General features: G+C 43.1%; 1 protein-coding gene and 1 pseudogene across 1 annotated transcript in view; both read left to right on the top strand.

The window, feature by feature from the left end:
* The first annotated feature begins 5,038 nt into the window (after positions 1-5,038).
* The window catches only part of TTLL4 (tubulin tyrosine ligase like 4), a 39,624-nt gene continuing 32,086 nt past the window's right edge, over positions 5,039-12,576 (top strand). Inside the window, exon 1 of the mRNA XM_030845718.2 lies at positions 5,039-5,278. The gene's annotated coding sequence lies outside the window, so the exon portion shown is untranslated. The remainder of the gene's footprint in view (positions 5,279-12,576) is intronic.
* LOC132597631 (UDP-N-acetylglucosamine transferase subunit ALG14 pseudogene) lies at positions 6,929-7,408 on the top strand (annotated as a pseudogene).

Genomic DNA, 12,576 nt, shown 5'->3' with positions numbered 1-12,576 from the left:
GGATGAGGAGTGCTGAGTTGGATAGCCAAGGTAGACCTCACTTAGAAGGTGACATTTGAACAAAGCAGTGCAGCTCTCTGAGGGAAAAGACTATGCAGGGAGAATGGTCTTCAAAGGCCATTGGAGTATGGCCATATGGAAGTATGCCTGGAGTGCTTGAGGAGCTATGAGGAGGCCAGTTTGGATGGAAAAAGTGAAGAAGGGGGAGAACAGTAGGAAACGAGGACAGGAAGGTAATAGGGACCAGATGTAGGCCTTAAAGACCTTACATTTTACATAGAGTAGGGATCTATTGGAGAGTTGGATCAGAGGAGTTCTGAGATCTACCTTATGTTCTAAAAGATTGCTCTTCATTCTTGTATTGTGATGGACAGTGAGGAATGGGGGAGGATGGGAAGTAGTGTGGGCAATTAGGAGGCTATTGTAATAATCCACATGAGAGATAATGGTGTCCTGGACTGGAGTGGTAACCAATGGAGTGGTGAAAAGTAGTCATATTTTGAATGTATTTTGAAGATGGAACAAATAAGTTTTCTTGACTGATTGGATGTGAGAGTGTAACAAAGGAAAGCAGTCAAGGATGACTCCATGGTTTTTGGCCCGAGCAATTGGAAGGATGGAATTGCCATTAACTGAAATGGGGAAGGCTGTTAGTGGAGTGGTAGTGGGTGGGAAAACTCTAGTTCAGTTTTGAACGTTAAGTCTATTAGCTGGAAATTTTCAAACATACACAAAAGTAGAGAGATTAGTTCAGTGAACCCCATCACCACTTCGATAGCTACCATATATATTCTTTTTTTTTTTTTTTTTTTGCGGTACGCGGGCCTCTCACTGTTGTGGCCTCTCCCGTTGCGGAGCACAGGCTCCGGACGCGCAGGCTCAGCGGCCATGGCTCACGGACCCAGCCGCTCCGCGGCATGTGGGATCCTCCCGGAACCGGGGCACGAGCCCGTGTCCCCTGCATCGGCAGGCGGACTCTCAACCACTGTGCCACCAGGGAAGCCCTATTCTTTTTTTACTGAAGTATTTTGAAACAAATCCTGGGCAACATATGTTATCCATGAGTACATCGGAATGTATCTCTGACAAATCAGAAATTTTGTTTTTGTTTTTCACAAAACCACAGTACTTCACTAAGACCTGTCTGATTAACACAAATATGTATACAGTATTGTGTATTTAAATCTGGATTTTTTTTTTCCTAGAAGGTAAACTAGGGGGAATTACCTTGTAAAGGAATTATTTGCTTTTTCCAAATAATTTATTAAACACTAGCTTGAAATATTTTGCTTATCTGGTATGTAAACAATTTAATGTAGAGAAATTAAATTTACATCCAAACTTTTTAGGCTATTGCATCAAGCAATAATTAATTTTTTTTTTTTTTTTTTTTTTTTTTTTGCGGTACGCGGGCCTCTCACTGTTGTGGCCTCTCCTGTTGCGGAGCACAGGCTGCAGACGCACAGGCTCAGTGGCCATGGCTCACAGGCCCAGCTGCTCCGCGGCATGTGGGATCTTCCCGGACCGGGGCACGAACCCGTGTCGCCTGCATCGGCAGGTGGACTCTCAACCACTGCGCCACCAGGGAAGCCCTAAAACCTGTATTTTATTCAGATTTCCTTAATTCTTACCTAATTTCCTTTTTCTGTTCCAAGATCTCATTACACATCATTTAGCTGTCCTTGGGCTCCTCTGGCTCTAACAGTTTCTTAGAAGTTTCTTGTTTTTGATGACCTTGACAATTTTTTTAACATCTTTATTGGAGTATAATTGCTTTACAGTGTTGTGTTAGTTTCTGCTGGATAATAAAGTGAATCAGCTATATGCATACATATATCCCCTCCCTCTTGCATCTCCCTCCCACCCTCCCTATCCCACCACTCTAGGTAGTCACAAAGTGCCGAGCTGATCTCCCTGTGCTATGCGGCTGCTTCCCACTAGCTATCTATTTTACATTTGGTAGTGTATATATGTCCATGCCACTCTCTCACTTTGTCCCAGCTTACCCTTCCTCCTCCCCGTGTCCTCAAGTCCATTCTCTACGTCTGCGTCTTTATTCCTGTCCTGCCCCTAGGTTCATCAGAACCTTTTTTTTTTTTTAGGTTCCATATATATGTGTTAGCATACGGTATTTGTTTTTCTCTTTCTGACTTCACTCTGTATGACAGACTCTAGGTCCATCCACCTCACTACAGATAACTCAATTTCGTTTCTTTTATGGCTGAGTAATATTCCATTGTATATATGTGCCACATCTTCTTTATCCATTCATCTGTCGATGGACACTTAGGTTGCTTCCATGTCCTGGCTATTGTAAATAGTGCTGCAATGAACACTGTGACCTTGACAATTTTGAGAGGTACTGGTCAGGTATTTTGTAGGATGCTCCTCTACTGGAATTTGCCTGGTGTTTCTCATGCCTAGACTGGAATTATGGGTTTTGGGGAGGAAGATCACAAAAGTAAAATGCCATTTTCATCATATATCAAGGGCATATACTATCTACATGACTTAGGACTTGTGTTGACCTTGATCACCTGGCAGAAGTGATGTTTGTCAGATTTTTCTACTGTTACTACTTCTGCCCTACTCCGCCTCCCTTTCCATACTGTACTCTTTGGAAAGAAGTCACTCTGCACAGCCCAAACTTAAGGAATGGGGGTTATACTCCCCCTCCTTTAGGGCTGAGTATCTACATAATTTGGGGGGAATTTTTCTGCATAGGAGATTTGTCTTTTTATCACATTTGTGAATATATTCAACCATTTATTTATATCAGGGACTCATGGATATTTTATACCTTGTGTCATAAACCACTATTTATTTGATTTTATTGCTCAAATTGTTCGAGCTTAGGTCATTGGGAGTTCTTTCAGTTAGCTCCTGTGACATACACCCACCAATCTGTTTTTTGTTTGTTTGTTTGTTTTAGGAACACTTTCTTTCTGGCACTACCAGATGCTTCGGGCTCATTTTGTATATTTCCTGTTCCGGTCTGAGAATCAGCCTTTTCTCTAGGGAGCCCTGGTTCCTTGTAATGTAGTGGTATTAGAAACTAAGACCTGGATGCTACCTGTGCTCGTTGCTACTAGGGTGTTTGCTGTAGTATTTTAAAGCAAAAGCAACCCCCTAGCACCATGTTGTTTAATACCTCATAGTGTCTGTAAAAAATAAGGATATCTTCTTAAAAGATGTCAAAATGTCCTGTGGCTGCCAGAAAAAATTACCACAAATTTAGTGACTTAAAACAACAGAAATTCTCTCACAGTTCTGGAAGCCAGAATTCTGAAATCAGGCTGTCTGAAGAACCCCATTCCCTCAGAATGTTCTAAGGAAGAATCCATTCTTGCCTCTTCTACCTTCTGGTAGCCCCAGGCATTCCTCTTCACTCTGATCTGTACCTCCTTGGTCACACTGCCTCTTCCTTTTTTCTGTGTATGCTCTGTGTCTGTCCCAGCTCCCTCTGCCTCACTAGGGACACTTGTTATTGGGTTTAGGGCCCACCCAGATAATCCAGGAAAATTCCTTAATCCTTTCAAGATCATCCTCTCAAAATCCTCAATCACATATTTTGTCATATGAAGTAATATTTACAGGTTCCTGGAATTAACACAAGGATATATTGGAGGGGGGTCACCATTCAGTAAACTACAATAAAAATATTAATAATGATTTCTTAACGTTATCTATGTTCTTAATATTCCCCCATCCATGTTCAGATTTCTCTATTGTCTCAAAAGTATCTGTTTTGTTTTGTTTTGTTTTTTGCAGTAGGCGGGCCTCTCACTATTGTGGCCTTTCCCGTTGCGGAGCACAGGCTCCGGACGCGCAGGCTCAGCGGCCATGGCTCACGGGCCCAGCCGCTTCGCGGCATGTGGGATCTTCCCGGACCGGGGGGCACAAACCCGCGTCCCCTGCATCGGCAGGCGGACTTTCAACCACTGCGCCACCAGGGAAGCCCAAAAGTATCTTTTTTGCAGTTGGCTTATTTGCATCAGGATCTAAACAAGGTCCACTCATTGATGTAATTATGTCTCTTAAGTCTCTTATGATATAGAACACCTCACTCTTTTTTTATACTCTGAAATTGTCGGAGAAATTAGGTCATTCCCCGATACATTGGCCTACATTCTGGATTGGTCAAATGGCTTTTTTGTGACGACGTTTCTCTTTATTTCCTGAAAACTGGAAGTTGGAGCCAAGAGTTTGATTAAGATTCAGATTCAACTGATTTTTAGACAAAAATACACTACTTCCTAAGTATTACTGTGTAGTTCAAATTGCATCATATCATGAGACATAATTTATAGCTGCCCCACATTTCATGATCTAAGAGTGATTAAAATATACAAGTGATAGCAAATGTCCTTTCAGTGTAAAAATCCCCCATCAACCCTCTAATGATTTTAGCATTTATCAATGACTGTTGACTAAATCAAATATTTATTAAGCATCTTTGTTCTGGTCCTGATTATTTTCCTTAGGTTAGTTTCATCTTTTATTGTCCCCTTTATTTCTGTAGCAGACTATTTAGAAAAGTTCTTTTCACCCTCCATCTCTCTTGAGATCTCCAAATCCATGAAGGGGTACAATCTGTCTTGCCTGGCGAGATAATTAAATGAGTCAGTGTTTCCTAAAGTTCACACTTGGAGCCCAGGAAGCAGGTGGTTGTAATTGGAGCCTGTTGGGTGGGTGGGGTTAGGGGAAGGTGGGTAGAGGGAAGCATGGCGGATCTGGCGATCTATCCTTTCCTGGGGTCAAACTCAGAGGCTTACTGGAAGGAACTACAAGAAAATCCTTTAATAAAGCCTGAGCTCTTTGATTTTAGAGGAGCGAATTAAGGCACGGCCGAAGAAAGAGTCCATAGGGGTTAGGTAGAATCAAGGTATAGCGGGGTCCTGGAGCGCCAGAGCTTAGCCTTTAACAGATTTAACCTTGAGACTACATCTCCCAGAATTCCACTCGACGAGTCCCACCCCCGTTGAAGCGATTGCGTGTGCGCGAGCCCTGTGACCGCCTGCCCTCCCAAACTCCACAATCCCCGAGATTCCGCGCGCCTGCCTCCCTCCCGCTGGGATCGCCCCTTCAGGCCCTCCGTCCGTCCGCTGGGGGCGCGCGCAGTGCGTGGCTGGTGGCAGCGGCGCCGGCGGCTGATAGCGCGGGCCGTGTGGCCGTGCGTGGTTGCTAGGGGCGCCTGAGGCCGCCCGCTCGCCCGGAAGGCCAAGGGAGGAAGCAGCCCGGAGCCGGCGTCCAGCCGGGGCGAAGCTGAGTCCGCTGGGTGAGTGTGGCCGTGGAGCCAGGAAAATGACCCTCCGCCGCCCCGACTCTCCCGCCCCTCCCTCTGTCCGAGTCCTTTCACGCGGCTCCCAGCCCTCTGGCCGCTCCTGTCCCAGCCCTGCTTCCTGCCCGCCACCTCTCCATCCCCTGGGAGGAGAGGGGGCCGCGTCCTCCCACCCTGCCAGGACTTCGCGCCTCTTCGGAACCCTTCTCCCCCCTCCCCCCTCCGCCCCCTTCCCCGCCACGCCCAGTGAACTTAGTCGCCCCGCCTTTGGGTGCCCCGAACCCTGCAGCATCCTCTCACCCTGGGCCTCCGTGCCTCGTCTTTCCCGCTCCGCTGCAGTTTAAATTCTCCCTGCTTGGGTGTAAGCCCAAGCTCTTCTCAGGCCTCACGGCTGAATTTTACATGGATACCCACTTTTTAACTTCCCCATCTTCACTATCTGTAGAGAAATACTTTCTTAAACTAGAGATTCAAACAGCATCCGAGATGCTGTGGAATTAAATTCTTCATGTATCCATACATCCATTACTTCATTTAATCATTCAACAATTTTTAATAAACATCGACAAATATTTAGTGAGCCAGGGCACTGTGGAAGCCCCGGCGGGGGGGCGGATACAGTGGTGAGCAAGGCAGGCGTGTTTTCACAGAGCTTATAGTCTAGGGGAGATTTTAATCAGGTAAACAGCATTTGCCGTATGTGTGGTGTGCGTTCTGATAGAACATTAGAAGGATATTTAACCCAAATTTACTTGGAAAACTATATTATCCCCATTCCCTGGTCTTCACATTCCCAATCTGGATCTAGGAAATGTTTTAATCCTTCCTTCCTTAGGGAGTTATCCCTGCTCTCTCAGTTACTCCAGATCCCATCTTCCTTAACGTCATTACTTGTTGATTTAGCCAGTCAACGAGTAGCCGGGAGACCCGTTGGGACAGTGTTCTATCCCATCCTTAATTTCTTGCAATAAATACTGAGGCATTGTTTGCATAAAAACCACTCACTTGGTGCCCGTAAAGTTACCAACTGCTTATTAATTGGGCTGAATGGAGCATTGAAAAATGTATCAAGTGTTTTCTGGGAATAAAGAGGTGAGAGGACATTCCAGATACAAAGTAGCTTTAGTAAAGATACTAAAGTAGCTTTAGTAAAGGCCTGAAAAGAGAACTGGAAACAGTCGGATAGACCTAAGCTGTGTTTGGAGGGAACCAGCCCGGGACAAATAGGAATAGGGAAATTAATAGGGGTTAGATCACAAAGGGCTTTGGATGTTTTGCTGAGGAGTTAGAACTACATCCTCCAGAGCAGTGGTTTTCAAGCAGGATATTCAGGGGCCTGAGACTTCCAAGGGATAGATATGCACATATAGTTTTAGAAGAATCAGTTCCCAGATCCTCAGCTTCCAAATGAACGCTTCTAAAACTGACCTTACAAAAAAGGGGTGGAGAGTGTCATATCTCTCACGCTCTCAAATTTTACTATAGCATATTTTTCTGAGTATAAAAACCTCAGGTTGGCAAACGGAATATTTTGGAAATATTAATTTCAGGGGGGCCTTCTTTGGTGTTTGATTAAGTTACCTCAAAAACCTAGAAGGGCTCCAGCGGCCGGCGCCGGGGGATAGCACGCATGCGTCTTCTCTTTGAATGGGTGGCACCCTTATCCTCGCGGCGGCGGCAGGAGCCGTGGCCGTGCTGCTGGCAGTGCGGCTATGGGTAGTGCTGCGTCCCCGCGCCGCTGTGCTCCGTCGGTCTCTCAGCCTCTTGGTGGTGGCTGGGTCCGGTGGGCATACCACTGAGATCCTGAGGCTGCTCGAGAACTTGTACGATGCCTACTCTCCTAGACATTATATCATTGCTGACACTGATGAAATGAGTGCCCGTAAAATAAATTCTTTTGAAGTAAATCGAGCTGATAGAAACTCCAGTGCTACGTTTTCCGAATACTATATTCACCGCATTCCCAGAAGCCGGGAGGTCCAGCAGTCCTGGCTGTCCACGGTACTCACCACCTTGTACTCTGTGTGGCTCTCCCTTACCCCTGACTCACCGAGTGAAGCCAGATTTGGTAAGAAAACTGAGCCATATGGGAAAAAATTGACTTGCCCAAAGTCTGAGGGCCACTAAGTGGATCCAAACCTGGAAAGCCTGAGACTGCAGCATCTATACTCTAATCATTGTACTATTCTACCCTTCTGTTCGGGACATAACTATTGAATTCATGAATAAATTTCCTAATAGGGTCATACAGATGAGATCACCTAGAAAAAACAAACAAACAAACAAACCCTAGAAGTCTTCCTGTCTTCCCCTGTGTAATACACACTGCTGTTAGAGTGAAGCTTGTTCCTTGTTGGGATATTCTGAATTCAGAAGAACACAACAGTTGGAGACTTCCCTGGTGGTCCAGTGGTTAAGACTCCACCCTCCCAATGCAGGGGGCCCAAGTTCGATCCCTGGTCAGGGAACTAGATCCTGTATGCTGCAACTAAAAGATCCTGCATGCAGCGATGAAGATCCTGCATGCTGCATCCAAGACCCGGTGCAGTGAAATGAATAAATAAATATTAAAAAAAAAAAAAAGAACACAACAGTTAAATGTGTCTAAAATGTTTTTTGGGACCACAGATTTTTCAACCTGTATTGGATAGAAGTTGCATAAATTTTTTTAAGAGAGATTTCTTTTAGTTTAGATGTGTTAATCAAATAGTTAAAACTCATTTTATTAAATCGTCATGAAATGTTTATTTCAGTTACAGTTAATCCTTACCTTAGTTCTTTCTATAAAATATTTAGTATTTTCTGCCTCCTCTTAACAAAAGGATAAACTTGTTTAAACTTGTGATGAAAAATTTTAGAGTTCAACTTTAAGATGTGCAAGGAATACATGGGTTTAATTTTTTTTTTTTTTTGGCTCTACCGCATGGCTTGCAGGATCTCAGTTCCCCAACCAGGGATTGAACCTGGGCCATGGCAGTGAAAGTCTGGAATCCTAACCACTAGGCCACCAGGAACTCCCCACGGAATACATGGTTTTAAAAATTCCTAGGGGAATACATGAGTAAAATCATCGGAAGAGTATATTGCAGGAAGACCACGGAAAGGTAATTAGCAGGAAGGTAACATCAGATTTGTGCTTGAGATTACTACTGTAGTGTCAGTGTGCAGTTTGAATAAGTAAGATTTTAGACTGAAGGCAGGGGGCCAATGAGAAAACTAGAGACCAGACTAGAGCGGATGAGGGCTTTATAGTGGTTGCAGTGAGAGAGAGGGTTTAGAGAGAGATTAACAGTGGTAGAGTGGACAAAACCTGGTGGCAAAGTAGATGTAGGGAGTGGGACAAAGAGCAGTCTGGAATGATCCTTGTTTTCTGACTTCAGTGATTAAGTGGGTGGTGATGCAGGAGGAACTATTAGGAGGAGGGCTTTGAGGAGAAAGATAAAGGAGTTTGGGCATGCTGAATTGAGGTTCCTGCAGCACATCAAGGAAGAAAGCCCTGGGAGGTTGTTCTGACATGTCTGAGTGATGAAAGAAAGTTGAGAATGTAGGAGATGGTTGAGGCCATGGGATAAAAGAGGTTGCTTTGCTTTGGGAGAGTTTGTGTTAATAGTTGCAACTGCCATTTATTGAGCGCTTACTATGTGCCAGGCCGAGTGAGAAGACTGAGCACAGAGGAGCACCAACTTTGAGAGAGTAGGTAGGGGAAAAGGGACGGAAGAAGGGAGACAGAATATTTATAACCAAATCCAAAAATGAATATGTAAATGAAAAATCCCTAGCTGAAAAACTATTTTTTTCTCTGTTTTCTACTATTTTTATTTATTTTAAAATTTTATTCTATTTATTTATTTTTTATACTGCAGGTTCTCAGTAGTTATCCATTTTGTACATATTAGTATATATATGTCAATCCCAATCTCCCAGTTCATCCCACCACCACCGCCCCACTCCCATACCCTGCTTTTCCCCCCTTGGTGTCCACTTTTGTTCTCTACATCTGTGTTTCTGTTTCTCCCTTGCAGACTGGTTCGTCTGTACCATTTTTCCAGATTGCACATATATGCGTTAATATACGATATTTGTTTTTCTCTTTCTGACTTACTTCACTCTGTATGACAGCCTCTAGGTCCATCCACGTTTCTACAAATGACCCAATTTCATTCCTTTTCATGGCTGAGTAACATTCCATCGCATATATGTACCACATCTTCTTTATCCATTCATCTGTCGATGGGCATTTAGGTTGCTTCCATGACCTGGATATTGTAAATAATGTTGCAGTGAACATTGGGGTGCATGTGTCTTTTTGAATTATTGTTTTCTCTGGGTATATGCCCAGTGGTGGGATTGCTGGGTCGTATGGTAATTCTATTTTTAGTTTTTTAAGGAACTTCCATACTGTTCTCCATAGTGGCTGTATCAATTTACATTCCCACCAACAGTGCAAGAGGGTTCCCTTTTCTCCACACCCTCTCCAGCATTTATTGTTTGTAGATTTTCTGATGGTGCCTATTCTAACTGGTGTGAGGTGATACCTCACTGTAGTTTTGATTTGCATTTCTCTAATAATTAGGGATGTTGAGCATCTTTTCATGTGTTTGTTGGCCATCTGTATGTCTTCTTTGGAGAAATGTCTATTTAGATCTTCTGCCCATTTTTGGATTGGGTTGTTTGTTTTCTTGAGATTGAGCTGCATGAGCTGCTTGTAAATTTTGGAGATTAATCCTTTGTCAGTTGCTTCATTTGCAAATATTTTCTCCCATTCTGAGAGTTGTCTTTTCATCTTGTTTATGGTTTCCTTTGCTGTGCAAAATCTTTTGAGTTTCATTAGTTCCCATTTGTTTATTTTTGTTTTTATTTCCATTACTCTAGGAGGTGGATCAAAAAAGATCTTGCTGTGATTTATGTCAAAGAGTGTTCTTCTGATGTTTTCCTCTAAGAGTTTTATAATGTCTAGTCTTACATTTAGTTCTTTAATCCATTTTGAGTTTATTTTTGTGTGTGGTGTTACGGAGTGTTCTAATTTCTTTCTTTTACATGTAGTTGTCCAGTTTTCCCAGCACCATTTATTGAAGAGACTGTTTTTTCTCCATTGTATATCCTTGCCTCCTTTGTCATAGATTAGTTGACCATAGGCGCGTGGGTTTACCTCTGGGCTTTCTATCCTGTTCTGTTGACCTATATTTCTTTTTTTTGTGCCAGTACCATATTGTCTTGATTACTGTAGCTTTGCAGTATAGTCTGAAGTCAAGGAGTTTGATGCCTCTAGCTCCATTTTTTAAAATTTAATTAATTAATTAATTTTTGGCTGTGTTGGGTCTTCGTTTCTGTGTGAGGGCTTTCTTTAGTTGTGGCAAGTGGGGGCCACTCTTCATCGTGGTGCGTGGGCCTCTCACTATCGCAGCCTCTCTTGTTGCGGAGTACAGGCTCCAGACGCGCAGGCTCAGTAGTTGTGGCTCACAGGCCTAGTTGCTCCGCAGCATGTGGGATCCTCCCAGCCCAGGGCTCGAACCTGTGTCCCGTGCACTAGCAGGCAGATTCTCAACCACTGCGCTACCAGGGAAACCCCCTAGCTCCGTTTTTTTCCCTCAAGATAGCTTTGGCTATTTGGGGTCATTTGTGTCTCCATACAAATTTAAGATTTTTTGTTATAGTTCTGCAAAAAATGCTGTTGGTAATTTGATAGGGATTGCATTGAATCTGTAGATTGCTTTGGGAAGTACAGTCATTTTCACAATATTGATTCTTCTAATCCAAGAACATAGTATTCTCTCCATCTGTTTGTGTCATCTTTGATTTCTTTCATCAGTGTCTTATAGTTTTTTGCGTACAGGTCTTTTATGTCCTTAGGTAGGTTTATTCCTAGGTTTTTGTTCTTTTTGTTGCAATGGTGAATGGGATTGTTTCTTTAATTTCTCTTTCTGATCTTTTGTTGTTAGTATATAGGAATGCAAGAGATTTCTGTGCGTTAATTTTGTATCCTGCAACTTTACCAAATTCATTGATTAGCTCTAGTAGTTTTCTAGTGGCATCTTTAGGATTATCTATGTATAGTATGTCATCTACAAACAGTGGCAGTTTTACTTCTTTTCCAATTTCTATTTCTTTTATTTCTTTTTCCTCTCTGATTGCCAAGGCTAGGACTTGCAAAACTATGTTGAATAATAGTGGTGAGAGTGGACATCCTTGTCTTGTTCCTGATCTTAGAGGAAATGCTTTCAGTTTTTCACCATTGAGAATGATGTTTGCTGTGGGTTTGTCATATATGGCCTTTATTATGTTGAGGTAGGTTCCCTCTGTGCCCACTTTCTGGAGAGTTTTTATCATAAATGGGTGTTGAATTTTGTCAAAAGCTTTTTCTGCATCTATTGAGCTGATCATATGGTTTTTCTTCTTCAATTTGTTTATATGCTGTATCCCATTGATTGATTTGCGTATATTGAAGAATCCTTGCATCCCTGGGATAAATCCCATTTGATCATGGTGTATGATCCTTTTAATGTGTTGTTGGATTCTGTTTGCTAGTATTTTGTTGAGGATTTTTGTATCTACTTTCATCAGTGATATTGGTCTGTAGTTTTCTCTTTTTGTGACATCTTTGTCTGGTTTTGGTATCAGGATGATGGTGGCCTCGTAGAATGAGTTTGGGAGTTATCCTCCCTCTGCTATATTTTGGAAGAGTTTGAGGACAGGTGTTAGCTCTTCTCTAAGTGTTTGATAGCATTCGCCTGTGAAGCCATCTGGTCCTGGGCTTTTGTTGGTTGGGAATTTTTTTTTTTTTTTTTGTGGTACGTGGGCCTCTCACTGTTGTGGCCTCTCCCGTTGCGGAGCACAGGCTCTGGATGCACAGGCTCAGTGGCCATGGCTCACGGGCTCAGCCGCTCCGTGGCATGCGGGATCTTCCCGGACCGGGGCACGAACCCGTGTCCTCTGCATCAGCAGGTGGACTCCCAACCACTGCGCCACCAGGGAAGGCCCTGTTGGAAAATTTTTAATCACAGTTTCAATTTCAGTGCTTGTGATTGGTCTGTTTATATTTTCTATTTCTTCCTGGTTCAGTCTTGGAAGATTGTGCTTTTCTAAGAACTTGTCCATTTCTTCCACGTTGTCCATTTTATTTGCATAGAGTTGCTTGTAGTAATCTCTCATGATTCTTTGTGTTTCTGCACTCAGTCGTTACTTCTCCTTTTTCATTTCTAATTCTGTTGATTTGAGTCTTCTCCCTTTTTTTCCTCAATGACTCCGGCTAATGGATTATCAATTTTGTTTATCTTCTCAAAGAAGCAGCTTTTAGT

The sequence above is a fragment of the Globicephala melas genome, chromosome 7 (genome assembly GCF_963455315.2).
Source record: "Globicephala melas chromosome 7, mGloMel1.2, whole genome shotgun sequence".
In the NCBI taxonomy this organism is placed as follows: domain Eukaryota; kingdom Metazoa; phylum Chordata; class Mammalia; order Artiodactyla; family Delphinidae; genus Globicephala; species Globicephala melas.
Note: the sequence above shows the minus strand (reverse complement) of the source record. Positions and strands in the feature narration are given on the sequence as shown.